The 18276-nt window shown below is 38.4% G+C and overlaps 1 long non-coding RNA gene across 2 annotated transcripts; it reads right to left on the minus strand.

Annotated features, from left to right (window-relative positions):
* Positions 1-370: 370 nt before the first annotated feature.
* LOC104243080 (uncharacterized) lies at positions 371-17403 on the minus strand. Of its 2 annotated transcripts, XR_715130.2 has the most exons (4): positions 17058-17403; positions 15437-15509; positions 1198-1270; positions 371-1021 (listed from the first exon to the last, which is right to left on the minus strand). It is a non-coding gene; the product is annotated as an uncharacterized lncRNA (long non-coding RNA). The 2 variants fall into 2 exon arrangements; XR_715129.2 differs by having other exon boundaries at positions 371-1270.
* Between the last annotated feature and the right edge of the window lie 873 nt (positions 17404-18276).

Below are 18276 nucleotides of genomic sequence, written 5' to 3' on the forward strand. Positions count from 1 at the left end.
TTGGGTAATTACTCTCTCGAGGTTTAACCCGTTAATTGGGACTACCATTCTCATGGATTCATCCCAATTCCTTGTTGGAATTAATCTTGGGGTTATAGACTCTCTTTCTCAAGAAGAGTCAAGACTCACTACGCTAGACTTAGTGTTTGCAACCACCAAATCTTAATGAAAACATAAGATTAATCCCAATAAGAAATACCCAACATCATACATGCACTAAACAATCACATCCATTAATTACCCACACTAGGGTTGAGCCACAACCCTAGCTAATGGGTTTAGCTAGCCATAATAGAAACAGAAATTGAAGAAATAGTAGATTAAATTGACATAATAATTAACTACAATGTTAATCTACTCAAATCCACATTAATACTAGAAGAAATTTCCCAAAATAGGCTAAAACTATGAAGCCTCGAGTTCAGCTGCTATCTGACAAAAACCAAAAAAAAACCCTCTAAAAAGTAAAATGTCCTATTTATACTACACAGGAAAAACCGGACAAAAATACCCCTGAGGGTCTGGCGCGGACCGCGCACAAATGACGCGCGGCCGCGTAGGGGTTTGGGTCTTCATATCTTGCTTCTGACACTGGGGACGCGGACCGCACAAATGTGACGCGCGGCCGCGTAGGGTGTTTTGGTCCAAATCCACCCTCTTTGAACTTCATCCATGCGGACCGCACTGATTAGGTGTGCGGCCGCGTGGGCTTTTGCCTTGAATAACTAAGTCTCTGACACTCTTGGGCGCGGACCGCGTGAAAGGAGCGCGGACCGCGCATCTTGACTTGGAAATTGCATAGTCTCTGAACTATCCTGCGCGGCCGCGTGGCAAAGCAGTGCGGACCGCGCAGGTTGACCTTGAAATAACCCAGCCTCTGAACTCTCCTGTGCGGTTGCGTGACACATCAGTGCGGACCGCACAAGTCATTTTGTTCCCCACTTCAGTTGTCTTTTGACACTTGGCATATTTCACTCCTTTTTGAGCCGATCTTTGGTATTTGTCATCTTGTCGCTCAAACCTGCAATCAAGCGCAACTTGTAAGCATTTTGGGACTAATTTATGGCAGTTAATGTACAAAGCTTTGGTAAGAATGGGTATAAAACATGTAGAAATAACAGTTATCAGCCTGCCACAAGCTTCTGGTGGCCTTAAGCCAAGCGTCGCCTGGCCTAGCACTAGGTCTTGCTTTTTAACCTTTTCGTGCTCTTTTCTTGTATTTTCAACACCCTTATGTGCACCCTTCACTCGTCTTTATATTCCGATGATCCTACACATAAAACAATTTAACTAAGCTCAAATGTCGCACATATTAATATCAAGACACCAAAATGTAAGGTAAGTTATACACTAAAAAATATACAATTATACCAAAACATCAATCGTACAACCATGGTTCTCCGGCCAACACACGTGTAGTTCAACTTTTGAGGCGAAAACAAACTTAAAATAAATTGGTCTAGCAATTCTGTCACCACCTAAAACCACCACTTGTCGTGATGGCGCCTATTCCCCCTTTTTAGGCAAGCCATTCATAAAATAATAGCAAAAAATAATAACAATACTAAAATGAATGAGTCTAAAAGTCAAATAAGCATAGATAAATACCAAATCAATACAACAAATCCCAAGAAACTATTATCACCGAGTCATGAGCTCTAACATAAGAGTGTAAGTTTGCTAATACAAAATGTTGTTTGATACAATATCAGTAATGAAAGGATAGAAGGAGACGCCAGGGATTGTGATTACGATACAGCTCTACTTCGGGTCTCCACAGCAACAACTACAACTCCAAAAGTTGAGCTGAGTCCAACTCATGGAACTGCACAATTAAGTGCAGAGTGTAGTATGAGCACAACTGACCTCATATACTCAATAATTATCATGACTAATCTCGGCAGGTAGTGGAGAAAGTGATCAATGATACTCATTATCAAACCTATATAGTTCATGAATATATATGTATACAATAGTACGGGAATCTAAACATAAGGTATAGGTAAAACCAACTATGCACATAGAGAAGATATGCTCAAACGTCACAATCTAGCTAATAGGACGGCATATAGAGAAGATATGCAAGAATAACAAGTCAAGATACACAAATTTAACATATAGAGAAGATATGTATTGTGAATTCACTTCATTGATCGAATCAGCATGTAGAGGAAATATGCATTAAAGGCATATATGCATCCAAGGATCTTGTATATAGAAAAAATACACAAATTTCAAACATTGATCAGTTTCTATAATCCATTGTATGTCATCAAGGAGAAACATGAGAGGATGACCTTAGGGGATGAATCCTTATCCACACACTGCACGGACAACTCATGTGCCATAAACATAATATATACATGGACAACTCACATGCTCTCAATCCAATCCACCGCAAGAAAACATACGGAGAACCACATGTATACATTAGTGGATATCAACACACATACTCATGGAATGAGGAAAACAACATGCTAAGGTGCATGCATGTGAAAAGTGTACAACTACAACTCAGATTTGGCGGGTACGCCATACAATAACGAGTACCATTTTCAAACAGGATATCAAGGTCTATACATGATCTTTAACATGATTCAAGTAGTTCACGTATTCATAGAAATGATTAAACATGGTTTATAGAAAGAATACAGTCCAAACAATGCAAAATAGAAGCCTAAAATCTAATCCGTTCAAAATCATACATAGCCCTGCAAATATGTTGGTCATCTCGTATATATGTTATTTTTCTCATATTCCAATTAGCCAAATAAGGTCACTCCCTAAGGGTTATTCCCTCACAACAAAATTAGGCAAGATACTTACTGCAAATAAAAGCAAAATTAATACTCTGAGAACGCCTTTCATTTAAAAATCTCCTCCAACCGGCTCGAATCTAGCCAAAAGCAACTCAATAACGTCAATCAGGGTCATAGAAACTAATTCCAAACAATAAAGCATCAATCTTTAATAAAATTCTCAAAAGTCATCCTAGTCCACATGGTCAAAACCCGAGTCAAAGGGTAGATCCCGACTACTCACACCGTCACGAGTCCAAATATGTGATTAGATCCTAAAACCAAGTCCAAATCGATCCTCAAATCTCCAATTTCACCCTCTTAAGTTATAAAAATGCCCTCCTCCCCACCCCATAAATTTACCTCAAAATTCCATATTATAGATGTTAATCATCTACGTATATTCTAAAAATAATTTTATAAATGAGTAAATATCACTTATTCCAAAGTTTTGCATGAAAATTTCCAAGAAAAATCGCCCCTCTCCAAGTCTAGTGTTCAAAATATGAGAGAATGATTAAAAGTCTTAGAATACTCACATAATATACTGCCCAGGTAAAGCCTTCACGATCGCGGTCCAAAGTTTTGCGATCGCGAAACACAGCATGCCACTGCCCTACGATTACTCTACGCGAACACAACACAAGTCACACAAACCCGATGCAAAAGCAGTCCAACCTCCATGAACGCTAGGAATACTTCATGAACACAAATGTCAACGCATCCCCCAGCCAACTCCACCTCTTTGCGAATGCGATTTAACCCACGCGAATGTGAAGGCTATCCTCACACAACTATTCGATCACGCCTTTCCATCCGTGAATGTGAAGGACAATCTCTTTCAGCACCAAAATACACTCCACAATCGTGATATTACCTCTATTATCACGATATTACCTCCGCGATCATAATGAAAAACCTGACACCAGCAAAATCTATAAGACTAAAAAGGCTCTAGGTGGTCCGAGAAACTTGCCCGAGCTACCCGGGACCCTACCCATTAAACCAACAAGATCATAAAATACTATTCAGACCCATCCAAAGCTTCATATATAATAATATCACATCTACGAATCGATGATCAAATCACTAGTTCGGCCTCTCTTAAGTTCAAGAACTTCCAATCTTCCAACCAAACATCTGATTCAAACCTAAATAATTTAGATCACAACCAAACTTTGCACACAAGTTCCAAACAACAAATGAACCTATTCCAAGTTCCGAAACAACAATCCGAATTTGATATCATCAAAATCAGTTCCTAATCAAACTTATGAACTCTCTAAACCTTCAAATTACCAACTTTTAGCAAATAAGCTCAAAATCATTTAACAACTTCCAAATCTAAATTTGAACATATGACTAAGTCTGAAATCAACATACGAACCTATTGGAACTATAAAATCACTAATTCGAGGTTAGTTACACAAAAGTCAAACCTTGATAAACTCTTCCAACTTAAGGTTTCCAAAATAAAACTAAGTATTCCAATTCACTCCATGAACCCCTTGAAGGCCAAACCAGTCATCCTTGCAAGTCACACAACATCAAACACATATACGGGAAACATCAAATAGAGGAATGGGGTGCAAATACACTAAATGACTAGTCAGATCATTACATACTCTCCCTCTAAACAATCTTTATCCTCGAATGAGTTTAGAAATATGCATGAACTACTGAAAAGATGTGGATATCTTCTTTGCATATTTGACTCGATCTCCAAAGTATCCTTCTTGACCGGTTGACGTCTCATTGGACCTTTACCGATGCAATATATTTAGACCTCAGGAACTGTCTATCCAAAATGGCTATAGTTTCTTCCTCATAAGACAAATTCTCATCTAACAGCACCGTACTAAAGTCCAATATATGTGACTTATCTTTATGATACTTCTGAAGCATAGAAACATGAAATATCGGTGAACTCTCGAAAGACAAGGAGGCAAAGCAAGTCTATAAGTAAACTCGCTAACTCTCTTGAACACCTAAAATGGACCAATAAACCTTGGTCTCAACTTTTCCCTCTTCCCAAACCTCATCACACCCTTCATAGGAGAAACTCTAAGAAGAACCTTCTCACCTTCCATAAATGTCACATCACGAACCTTATGGTCCGCATAACTCGTTTTTCTAGACTGAGATGTGTTAAACCTCTCCTGGATCAACTTCACCTTCTCTAAAGAGTTACAGACAAAATCTATCCCCCACAACCTAGCCTCCCCATGCCAAAACTAACCAATCATAGAACGACATTGTCTCCCATGTAAGGCCTCATATGGAGCCATTTCGATACGAGATCGATAGTTGTTGTTGTGAGAAAACTCCGTTAAAGGTAGAAACTGATCCCACTGGCCTCCAAAATCAATAACACATGCCTTAGCATATCCTCAAGGATCTAAATGGGTTGCTCGAACTACCCATCCATGTGAGGGTGAAATGTAGTGCTGAGCTCTACCTGTGTGCCCAACTCACTCTGAATTGGCCTCCAAAATTATGATGTAAGCTGAGTGTCAGGGTCTTAGATGGTAGAGACAAGTACACCATGCAAGCGAGCAATCTCTCTAATGTTGATATAAGCCAACTTCTCCAAAATGTAAGAAGTCATAATAAAATAAAATGCGCAGACTTGTTCAACGATAAACAATGACTCAAATGGCATCAAACTTCCTCAAAGTCTGTGGAAAACCTACCACAAAGTCCACAGCAATGTGCTCCCATGTCCACTCTAGTATATCTATCTTCTTGTAATGATCCGACTGGTCATTTTGAGTATTTGCATTTTGTTTGGTGGTTTGAAGTCTTGAGTAGCTTTATATGATGCATTAGGGATTGCGTGTTTGGTCGGTTTTGGTTTTCAAGTGGGTTGGGATTAATTGGAAGAATTATTCTCCAGTTAGAAGCTTTAAGTTGGAAGTGCTAACCAAGTTTGACGTTTGTAAATTTAACCTCGGATCAGATTTTGATGAATCTATGAGTTTTGGATTGTGATTTTAGAGTTGGGCGTATGCCCGAATTCGCATTTGGATGTTTCTAGAATGTTTGGTTTGAATTGGCAAAAGTTGGCAATTCGAAGGTTTAAAAAGTTCATTGGTTTGATCGGGAGTTAAGTTTGAGGATACCGGGTTTGGATGATTTTTTTCGGAAGTTGGAATATATTTGTTTTATCATTTGGGACTTGTGTGTAAAGTTTGATTGGATTTCGTGTTAATTAGGTTTGAATCGAATATTTGGTTCGAAACTTGAAGTTAATGAACTTAAGAGATTGATCTTGATTGATGATTCATGGTTTTTGTGTTATTTTGCATGAGTTGAGTCCTAAAGTAGGTCTATGTTATGCTTTGGGACTTTTTGGTATACTCGGGCGGGGTCCTGAGGGGCTTGGGTGGGTTTCGGACCACCCGGAAGGTGATTGAGTGTGGATGAAGGTTGGCAGGCCTGGTGAAATCGAACCTACGAAGGGAGGTGCGCAAATACGATAGCACATCTGCAGCATTTGGTGCATACAATGCGAAGATTGTTTGCAAATGCGGAGATTGTTCGCAGAAGTGGAAGTGCAGATACGCTTGGGGGTCCACATATGCGATGTTAGCGGAGGATGGGTATGTGCGCATATGCGAAGGTAGGGTTTATCCGCAAATGCAGTTGAACAGGGCTTAAGTGATTCACGCATCTGCAATAGTGTTTCTGCAGATGCAGTACCCTAAAAGTGGTATTAGGTTCGCATATGTGAAAATGTTGGGTAGAACATGTTATATTCGAGGGTTGAGTTATTTTATCACATGTTGAGTTTGGGAACTCGAATTTGGGAGATTTTGGAGGGGATTTTCATAATTTGGATTGGGGTAAGTACTTTTTTCTTGGATTTAATTATTATACATGATTACATCTTTGATTTTGACATTTGATTGATGAATGCAAAAGAGAAATTGGGGGTATTTGTCAGAACTTTTTTAAAGTGAATATTTGGATTTTGAACATCATTCAGAGTCGGATTGAGATGAAACTAATATGGTTGAACTCGTATTTGAATGGGTTGTCGGAATTTGAAGGTTTTGTCGAGTTTCGAGGTACAGGCCCAGGTTGACGTTTTGGTTTTGAGTATTTGATTAAAGATTTGACCTTTATCATTTGGGTTTGATTCCTATGTCATTATTTGATATTTTGGAGTAGCTATTGTCTAGATACAAGCCGCTCGGAGGTCGATTTGCGTAGGAAGGCAATTTTAGAGTATGGATTTGGCTTGTTTAAGGTAAGTAGCATATCATAACTTGGATTTAAGGGTATGTTTTCGTTGCCTATGGTATTTGTTATGTGTTGGGGTGACGTATGTGCGAGGTGACGAGCATATATTTGTGCATCATGATTTCTCATATCCGGATATCTCTTAGGCTATTATATGCCTTATTTTGCTATCATGCTCCCTTGATACCATGTTTTCTCCATTTGTATGACTACATGAGTTATTATTCATGTTAAAAGTCATGTCTATGCTATCTGCTTAATTGTTTGAGACATGATAGGGATATTTTGCTATGTCGAGCTATTTGGATTAATCGTAGTCATATTTTTCAGTCATGATAATTATATCCGCGTGTTATATTTATGTCTTTGTGCATATTTGATATGTATCTCACATGTAATTGGTTTCATTGTAAGTGACATGAGCTTTGAGTTGAATTTGTGGAACATTTTTATTTTGTGTTGTATATTGGATTATGTTTCTGTGAGATGTTGGTATATGGAGACTTGAGAGGATTGATGACTGATGTTGGCCATAGAGCCACGTTTATTGATAGTTAGGCAACTCTTGCATCGAGACCCCACATTGGGCTGACAGTTATTGGTATTGAGGTGACGCATATGCAATCCCCATATTGTACTAAGTGGTATTGTCTAGGGGGCGACGTGTGCACTAGGATCCATGTTGGGCTATATGCAATTTATTGTTGGATTACATCAGATCATCCATTGGAAAAGATCCACCCCTCAGAGTTTGGTATTCATGGTGAGTGCAGGCATAGAGTCATATATGTGTTTTGGTGAGGGGTATTTGTGCCAAGCACCCATACAGTGTTGAGTGTGGTTGTGTGTGTGATGGTGCGGGGAACTTGTGCTAGGCACCGTGACCGTGTTGCGTGTGAGTATATTTGATGGATTCGCTATGACGTTATTGACTTGATATGTATATTTGATATGTAGGCATAGATATATATTTTCATCATGCTAGTAGGTAATATGACGTTATTGATTTGATATGTAAATTTGACATCTAGGCATAGAGATGTATTTTTCTCATGCTAGTAGGTAATATGATGTTATTGATTTGATATGTAAATTTGACATCTAGGCATAGAGATGTATTTTCCTCATGCTAGATGGTAATATGACGTTATTGACTTGACATGTAGGCATAAAGATGTATTTTCCTCATGCTAGATAGTAAAGAAAATGTTTTACCTGTTGTTGAAAGTTGTAAACCACAATTTTCTTGATAATTTTATGTTTTAGTGATTTCGGTGGTAAGGTTGGGGATTTGACTACTATACTCGAAAAGCATGTCTAATTTTCTGTATTTGTGTACGAACATGATATTTCTCGAGTTGTTCTATTTTACCTTCATCATTATATCATATGTCGTTATTGATTATTGGTGTTAAACACTAACCTTCTTCTGAGCTCATCACTGCTTTCAGCCTGAGGTTAAGTTTTTTACTTATTGAACACATGGGGTCGGTTGTACTCATACTTGCGTGCATATCTTGGAGTTGATATTGTTGTGTATGGCGAGAGCTGACATTGAAGATGTACCTGATTTTCGGACATAGCTATCACTTGTCCTTGGTAGTCTTAGATTCGTATTCTATTTATGTATATTTCAAATAGATGTTGTTTTCATACCAACTTTGTAAATCTAAGTCTTAGTGGCTCATGACTTGTACTACCGATCCTTGGGTTATTGTTTAGAAATTTAGTTATTTCACTTAATGATTTCTTATTATTTTCATTAGAGTTGGGTTGAATATTGTTTGGCTTACCTAGCGGGTGGGGGTAGGTGCCTTCACAACTAGGTGAATTTAGGGTCGTGACACTTCTCAAGAAAACCACCTGGTTTCTGATGATCATACTTGACATGTTAACAGTTCAAACATCGTGAAACATGCCCAACAATATCCTTCTCTACCAATAATGTTGCTTCAAATCATGATATATCTTCGTATCACCTAGATGAATAGAATATTGCAAACTATGAGCATCGTCAAGAACCAACTCCCTCAAACCATCAACATTAGGAACCCAAATCCGACCCTGAAGTCGCAATACACCATCATCACCAATAGCCACCTCCTTCACAACATCGTGTCCTTAAGGACAAGAAAATAGGTATCAACATACAAAAGAACCTTAATGCACTCAAACAAGGACTATTGCACAACAACACAAGCAAGAACTCTATTAGTCATATAAATATCCAATCTCACCAATCTATTGGCAAATGCCTGAACATCCAAAGCTAAAGGTCTCTCCACCACTGGAATAAATGTCAAACTCCTCAAACTCTCTGCTTTTCTATCAAGGCGTCTGCTAACACATTAGCCTTTCCCGGATGATACAAGATAGTAATATCATAATCCTTTAACAACTCCAACCACCTTCGCTACCTCAAATTAAAATTCTTCTTCTTGAACAAATGCTGAAGACTCCTATGAATGGTGTAAATGCCACATGGCACGCCATATATGTAATGCCTCCAAATATTGAGTGTGTGCACAATATCTACTAACTCCAAATCATGGAACCATAGTTCTTATCATGAGGCTTCAAATGGAGCGATGCATAAGCGATCACCCGTCTGTCCTGCATCAACATACACCCAAGACCAACCCGTGAAACATTACAATAAACTATATACAACCCCAATCCTCAAGGCAATACCAAAATTAGAGTTGTAGTCAAAGCAGTATTGAGCTTCTAAAATCTCTTCTTATACTCGTCAGACCATATGAATGGAGCGCCCTTCTAAGTCATGCCTCCAAATATTGAGCATGTGCACAATAGCAGCTAACTCCTAATCATGGACCAAAAGTTCTTCTCATGAAGCTTCAAATGGTGCGAAGCATAGGCGATCATTCTTCCGTCCTGCATCAACATACACCCAAAACCAACCCCTGAAGCATCGCAGTAAACCATATACAACGCTAATTATAATGGTAGTAATAAAATTGGAGTTGTGGTCAAAGCAGTCTTGAGCTTCTGAAAGCTCTTCTTACACTCGTCGGGCCATTTGAATGGAGGGCTATTTTGAGTCAACTTGGTCAATGGAGCTGCAATAGACGAGAACCCCTCTATAAAGTGACGATAGTAGCCAGCCAAACCCAAGAAGATCCTAATCTCTGTAGCGGTAAAAGGTCCGGGCTAACTCTGAACTACATGAATCTTCTTCAGATCCACTTTGATCCCATCAGTGGATACCACGTGGCCCAATAATGCCATTGAATCCTACCAAAACTCTCATTTGGAGAACTTAGTGAACAACTTCTTCTCCCTCAAAATCTAAAGCACAATCCTCAAATGTTGCTTGTGCTCCTCACTACTATGGAATATAAAAGGATATCATTAACGAACACAATAACAAAGAATCCAAAAAAGGCTGGAACACATTGTTCATCAAGTGCATAAACGTTATTGGGGCATTAGTCAAGCTAAAAGACATTACCAAGAACTCATAATGTCCATAATGAGTCCTGAAAGCCAACTTAGGAATGTCCGAACCCCTAATTTTCAACTAATGATACCTCGATCTTAAGTCAATCTTTGAGAACACCACAAAGATGATCAAACAAATCATCAGTGCGAGGAAAGGGATAGTTGGTCTTGATGGTAACCTTGTTCAATTGCTTATAATCAATACACATTCTCATAGAATCATCCTTCTTCTTCATAAATAATACTGGCGCACCCCAAGGTGAAATACTCAACCTGATAAAACCCTTATCCAATAACCCCTGCAAGTGTTCCTTCAACTCGATTGGAGCCATGCGATACGGTGGAATAGATATGGGTTGAGTGCCCGGCACCAAATCAATACCAAATTAATATCCCTATCATGTGTCACACATTGTAGGTTTATAAAATATATATATATATATATATATATATATATATATATATATATATATATAGGAAACTTTCTCACTAAGGAGACAAAGTCAACCATAGTAGTATACGCACCAACATCTCTAACAAAGGCTAGGAACGTCAAATATCCCTTCTCAACCATCTGTTGATCCTTCAAAAGTGAAATCACCCTACTAGAGTGTGAACAACCAAAACCCTCCATTCTAACCTTGGCAACCCTGACATAGCCAATGTCATGGTCTTAGCATGATAATCGGGAATAGCATGGTACGGAGATAGCTAATCATACCAAAAATCATCGCAAATTCAACCATATTAAGCAATATAAGATCAACCCTAGTTTCATAGCCCCCAATTGCAACCACACAAAAACGATACACACGATCTACCATAATAGAATTGCCAACATATATGGATATATAAATAGGGATATCAAGGGAACACGAGCCATATCCAGATAATGAGAAGAAAATGATTACGAAAAAGAATAAGTGGAACCAAGGTCAAATAATACTGAAGCATCCATATGGTACATTGAAACAATACATGTGATCACCGCATCTAAAGCAACTACCTTTGGCCTCCCTATAAAAGCATAATAATGGGCTTGTCCTCCACCTGACTAACCTAGCCCTCTAGGATGGCCTCGGAGGTTTGGGATCCATCCCTTATAATTGTGTGGGTGGTGTGGCTATTGGCGTCAGAATCATGCATTAGGTGCCCTAACGTGGTACACTGATCAACAGCCTGGGTTAATCCCTCTTGATATGACTCAAGACTCCACACTCAAAGTAACCCCTCATCTGGCAAGGCTGCTAGCTCTATGACTATCCCTAAGAACCTGAATAACATCTCGAAGAACCCTGAATGAATGGAGTATGATCTGAACTCTATGCTAGCAGTGCGTTGAACGATGACTGGCCTAGGAAAGTACTATATGAAACATGGCTGATTGTAGAGCCGCAATGAACTTGATGGGCTAACTAAATAGGTCTAAAAAGACGACCTCCATTGTGATGTCCCTGACCTCCAGATGAGGCACCACCAAAACCACTTGAAACCTTCCCGCTCCTCTCTCTCCTTCCTGCGAATATGCTCTAAGTGCCTGAAAATCTCCACAACCTGATGAAAAGTAGTATCAGTCTCGCAGTCCATCCCATACCATATACAAAAATTGAGGCCCTCAATGAACCTCCTAACTCTCTCCCTCTTAGTAGGGATCGAGAACACAACATTACATGCAAGATCCGTCAACCTTATCTCATACTAAATCACGATCAATACCCTTATGGCCTAGATGCTCAAACTTACTATGCAACTTATCTCTGCGAGTATATGGAATAAACTTCTCCAAGAAGATAACTGAGAATTAAGACCATGTGAGTGGTGCTACACTAGCTGGCCTACTCAACTCATAGGTCCGCCACCATGAAAAAGTGACGAAATCAACTTCATTTGAGTCCACCAGACCCAAACTGCGTAGAACCTGGTGACACTGATCAAGAAAATCATGTGCATTTGGAACTGGGCATCTCTACCAAGGTATACGGTTGTTCTACGATCCGCATATCAATTCTGCGGCCGCATAATGGGCCATAGAATCTCTTCCCAAAATTCCTCATGTTGATCCTGTGATTGACTCTGCAGTCCGCAAAACAAATTTGCGGCCGTGAAATGGACCGCATAATTGTGCCAAATCTTGCCCAAGTTTTCTGCTTTACTCTACGACCATTCTATGGCTCGCAGAGTGATTCTGCAACCGCATAGTGGGCCACAGGAAATGCCCTATTCTGCCCAAAAGTTTTCTTCAACTTTTCAACGCACTGCTCAACCCATATTCAATATGTAATTCAAATTCTCTTGTTATGTTGCACCACTATTTGAGAATGTGTTCAAAGTACGAGTTGCATATCTAAATGCTTTCACTTCAGGTTGTGTTTCAAATGAAAGCTAATGACAACTGTGTAAGAATCTTAATGCGCCTAAGACTCTTATTTGCTCATATGTGTGCTTAAATGTCTTGAATAGAAATACCTTATTGTTAGAAATCCAAGATGATTGTTGAAAGTGAAAAGGCATGTATGAAATACGAAACATGAAATGCAAAATGAGAAATATGAAATGTGAAATATGAAACACGGCCAACGTGCCAAGAGAAATAATATAATTGTAACCACTAGTGCCAATAAAATAAAGAGGTATGCAAGAAGTATGAAATGGGATGATTGATTGAAAAGGATGATGTCTCGGATGAGACGGCCTAGCCGATCGGGTCGTGCGGACGTCATGCCGCACATATGGTGGTGATTGTGCTGGAAATTATAATTTAAATCGGAATTGTGATTATGATTGTGGTTGATGTCTCGGATGAGACGACCTAGCCGATCGGGTCGTGATCGGACGCCATGCCGCACACATGGTGGTGACTATATTGGAAATTGTAATTGAAATTGTGATTGTGGTTGATATCTCACATGAGACGGCCTAGCCGATTGGGTCATGATCGGACTCCATGCCGCACACATGGTGGTGATTATATTGGAAATTATAACTGAAATTGTGATTGTGGTTGATATCTTACATGAGACGGCCTAGCCGATCGGGTCGTGATCGGGGCCACGCCACACACATGGTGGTATATCGGTACTAAAGATTTCCCAACTTAAAATATGGAAATTTAATTGAAAACTTATCTTATTCTTAATTTGATATGTGGTAATTGTTTGAGGCATTAACTGATATTATGATTGCCCTTACTTGTATTACTGCTCGTTCTTTTGAGAGGGTATTTAGTCATATATATTAGTCTATTTGACAGTACTAATGTCCTTTTAGTCGGGAGCGTTGTAGATATAGGTGGTTCTATGGCAGGCGGCATTGATCAGCGATAGTGGTACACCCTATTCCCAGTAGACTTGGTGAGCCCCACTTCATTCCAGGGTCATGTATCTTTTGTTCATTATATTATCATGTTTGAGGTATAGCTGGAGCCTTGTTTCCGGCACTATCATACTATTCTTTTGTATCTTTTAGAGGCTCTGTAGACATAGTGTGGGTTCTATATAGGTGCTGGAAAAGTCAAACAAGTTATGTTGTGTTTTGATCACTTGTTCCACTTCAAACGACGAAAATGCGTGTATTTTGAGACTTATTAAATGAAGTAACTAATGGTAATAAAATTGGTGTTGTTTACATGATCTCCTTATTGGTTAATTAACAAATTTATGTATTCTCTTTAAATCATAGGTGAATTTGGGTAGAAAGTATTCAACAGGCTTGCTTGATCGGGTTCACTCGATTGAGCGCCGGTCACGCTCCCCGAGTTTGGGGTGTGACACCGAGAAACTGGTAACACTGAGTCATGAGATCTAATATAAGAACATAAGTTTGCTAATATAGAATATTGTCTGATACAATAAAAGTAATGAAAGGATAGAAGGAGACGCCAGGGACTACAATCAGGATGCAACTCTACCTTGGTCTCTACAGCAACAACTAATGTTCAATTGGGTCCAACTCTTAGATATGCACAATTAAGTGCAGAGTGTAATATGAGTATAACCGACCTCATTTACTCAGTAATTATTATGACTAACCTCGGCGATGTAGTGATGAAGTGGTCAATGATACACACTACCAAACATGTATAGTTCACAAATATATATATATATATATATATATATATATATATATATATATATGTACACAACAATAGTACTGATCTAAGCATAAGGTATAGGTAAAACCAACTGTGCACATAGAGAAGATATGCTCAAACATCGCAATCTAGCTAATAGGTCCACATATAGAGAATATATGCAAGAATAGTAAGTCAAACTACACATATTTAAAATATAGAGAAAATATGTATTATGAATCACTTCATCGATTGAATCAGCATATAGAGGACTTATGCATAAAAGGTATATATACGTCCAGAAGCTTTCATATAAAGAAAATCCACAAAGTCCAAACACTTATCAGTTTCCATAATCCGTGTGCACGTCATCAAGAAGAAATATGAGAGGACAACCCTAGGGGAATGGATCCTTATCCACACGTTGCACGAATACCTCATGTGTCAAAAACATAACATTCGCACGGACAACTCGCATGCTCTCAATCCAGTTCATCGCAAGAAAACATATACAGAACCACACATATACACCTATGGATATCAACTCACACACTCATGGGCTGAGGAAAACAACATACTAAGGTGTATGCATGTGCAAAGTGTATAACTACAATTTAGATTAGGGGGTGCGCCATATAATAATGAGTACCATGTTCAAACAAGATATCAAGGCCTATACATGGTCTTTAACTCATAATAACAATGCATAATAGAAGCCTAAATTCTAATCTGGTCGAAATCATACATAGTACATACACATACACTCCTCGCATATACATCATTTTTCAAATATTTCAATTAGCCAAATAAGGTCACATCCTAATGGTTATTCCCTCACAACAAGATTAGGCAAGATACTTACCTCAAACAAGCAAAATTAATACTCCATGAACGCCTTTCCCTTAGAAGTTTCATCCAACCGGCTCGAATCTAGCCTAAAGCAACTCAATAACGTCAAACAAGATCATAGGAATCAATTCCAAACAATAAAGCTTTAATCTTTAATCAAAATTTCAAAAGTCAATCGTGGCCATCATGGTCAAAACCCGAGTCAAGGGGTAGATCCCGACTACTATACCCCACGAGTTCAAATATTTGATTAGATTCTAAAATCAAGTCCAAATCGACCCTCAAATTCCAAAATTCACCCTCTTAAGTTGTAGGAATAACTCCCAAATTTACCTCAAAATTTTATATTTTAGGTATTAATAATCCATGTAGATTCTAGAAATAATTTTATAAATGAGTAAAAATCACTTATCCCATAGTCTTGTGAGAAAATCTCCAAACAAAATCGCCTCTCTCCAAGTCTAGCATTTAAAATATAAGAGAATGAGTAAAACCCTCAAATCCTCACTTAAATGTACTGCCCAGGTAAAACCTTCACTATCACGGTCCAAATCTTCACGATTGCGAAACACAGCATGTCACTGTCACAGAGTTACTCTATGTCAACGTGACACAGGTCACGCGAACACGATGCACAAGCAGTCCATCCTCCACGAATGCGAGCACACTTCACAAACACAAAGGCCGATGCGTCCCCCAGCTAGCTTGGCCTCTTTGAAAACGTGATTTAACCCACGTGAAGGCCTTCCTCACAAAACTAAGCTATTTTCCTTTCCATCCGCGAACGCAAAGGGCAATAGCTCCCAGGCCCAAAATACACTCCACGATCACGATGAAAAACTTGACACCAGTAAAATCTACAATGCAAAAAATATTGTGGGTGATCTGAAACTCACCCGAGCCACCAAGAACCCTGCTCCATCATATCAAAAATTCCATAAACACAACCCCAACCTATCTAAAGCTTCCAAACACATACAATAACATCACATCTATGAATCAAAGATCAAATCGAAAGTTGCACCTCTCTTAAGTTCAAGAACTTTCAAGATTTCAACCAAGCGTCTGATTCAAGCATAAACAATCTGCGTCACAATCAAACTTTGCAAACAAGTTTCGAACAATAAAACGAAACTATTCCAAGTTCCGAAATAACAATCTGAATTCGATATCATCAAAGTCAACTTCCAGTCAAAATTATGAATTCTCTAAACCTTCAAATTTTCAACTTCCGTCAAATAAGCTTAAAATCCTCTAGGAATATCCATATCTAAATCCGAACATACGCCTATGTCCAAAATCATCATACAAAGCTACTGAAATCATCAAATCACCAACTGAGGTCGTTTATATAAAAGTTAAGTCTTGGTCAACTCTTCCCACCTAAGGTTTCCGAAATAAAATCAAGTATTCCAACTCACTCTCGAACCCCATGAAGGCCAAACCACACATCCCGCAAGTCACAAAACATCAATACATATACGGAGAATATCGAATAGGAGAATGGAGTTCAAATATACTAAACGATCGACCGGGTCGTTACAAATTAATACTTTTAAAGATTTAGTATTTACCTAGAGCATACCTATAGTATACTTAATAACTTAAAGGTTTGCCAGATTATCGGTTGTTACCTTTCCAAATAGGTTTCTTGCACATTCCGCCTCGCTACTTGTAACATCTTGTACCTCTAACTTGACAGTGTTTTCCTCATCAGATGGTAAGATGAAATATCTCTACCTCTCTTCAGTCTTATTTGCCATTGTTTAAGTGAAAGAGATAAAAAATATTGTTTTACCAATACTCTTTTCTTCCTTCACGAGAAAAAGTTGCATATTACCACAAGATTTATGACTCTGATCATGAAGAAATTCACAAGTAGATGATTGGAATAAGAGTTTGAAAAAGAGAAGACTCCTTTCACATTAGGGAAGACTCAAACTTCCACGAGAGAAGAAAAAGTCCTAATAGGACCCTCTACAGGAGGCATCTTGCACTAGCTAGTATTCTATACACGGTCAAAAGGGATAATAAAGTAGCAATTCAGTCAAAATTGGCGAACTAGATATTCGCGGGGGTATTGGGCCGTAAATATACATTATAAAATTAGTTTGACAGAGAAGGCATTGTATCAAGTTAGTATGACTAAATTGAAATCAGCAAGACCAATTATCTTTACCCAATTTTCAGCTAAAAATGACGCTGGATGGACCTTTTTTAAATCACTATTTATATTTTGACCCAATTAAGAAAAGTGTAAGGAAAATAGCATCGCGTCAAAATTTTAAAACATGCTCACCAGAATTTTGAAGCATCCCTCAAAATTTTGAAGCACCAACTAATCTAAATATCATCAAAATTTTCAGCGCAAGAATTTTACAGCACCAGAAACTATGACAATTACCAAATTTTTCAGCAAGAATGCAAAAAGATATTGGTGATCCATCAGGATTTGTACCAAAATCCTGATGATTGCCATAACTATTGTGTGCTTTAAGATTCCGGGAATTGCAAAAATATTCTGACAAACGAACTTTAAAATTTTTGTATGGGACATTTTCCCCAAATATCTTTTCCCAAGGTCAAAAAATTAATAGTAGCATGAAAGTGTCTTATTTCTGTCATCTTGTGTTGGGCTAACAGCAATTGAGTCAATTGGGCTAGAATTAATCAAGGCTTTGATATAGTAGGGAGTTTGCTGGTTTGAACTTATTTTTTGGCCTTTCTACGCAAACGTTTTTGGGAAAATACCAACTATATCCATTTATAAGTAGATTATTACAAAGATTGGTCAATTCATAAAATATTACTAATATTAGTCAAATAGTTATTTATAACAAAAAAAGTCAAATT

Source organism: Nicotiana sylvestris, chromosome 4, assembly GCF_000393655.2.
Source record: "Nicotiana sylvestris chromosome 4, ASM39365v2, whole genome shotgun sequence".
NCBI lineage: Eukaryota > Viridiplantae > Streptophyta > Magnoliopsida > Solanales > Solanaceae > Nicotiana > Nicotiana sylvestris.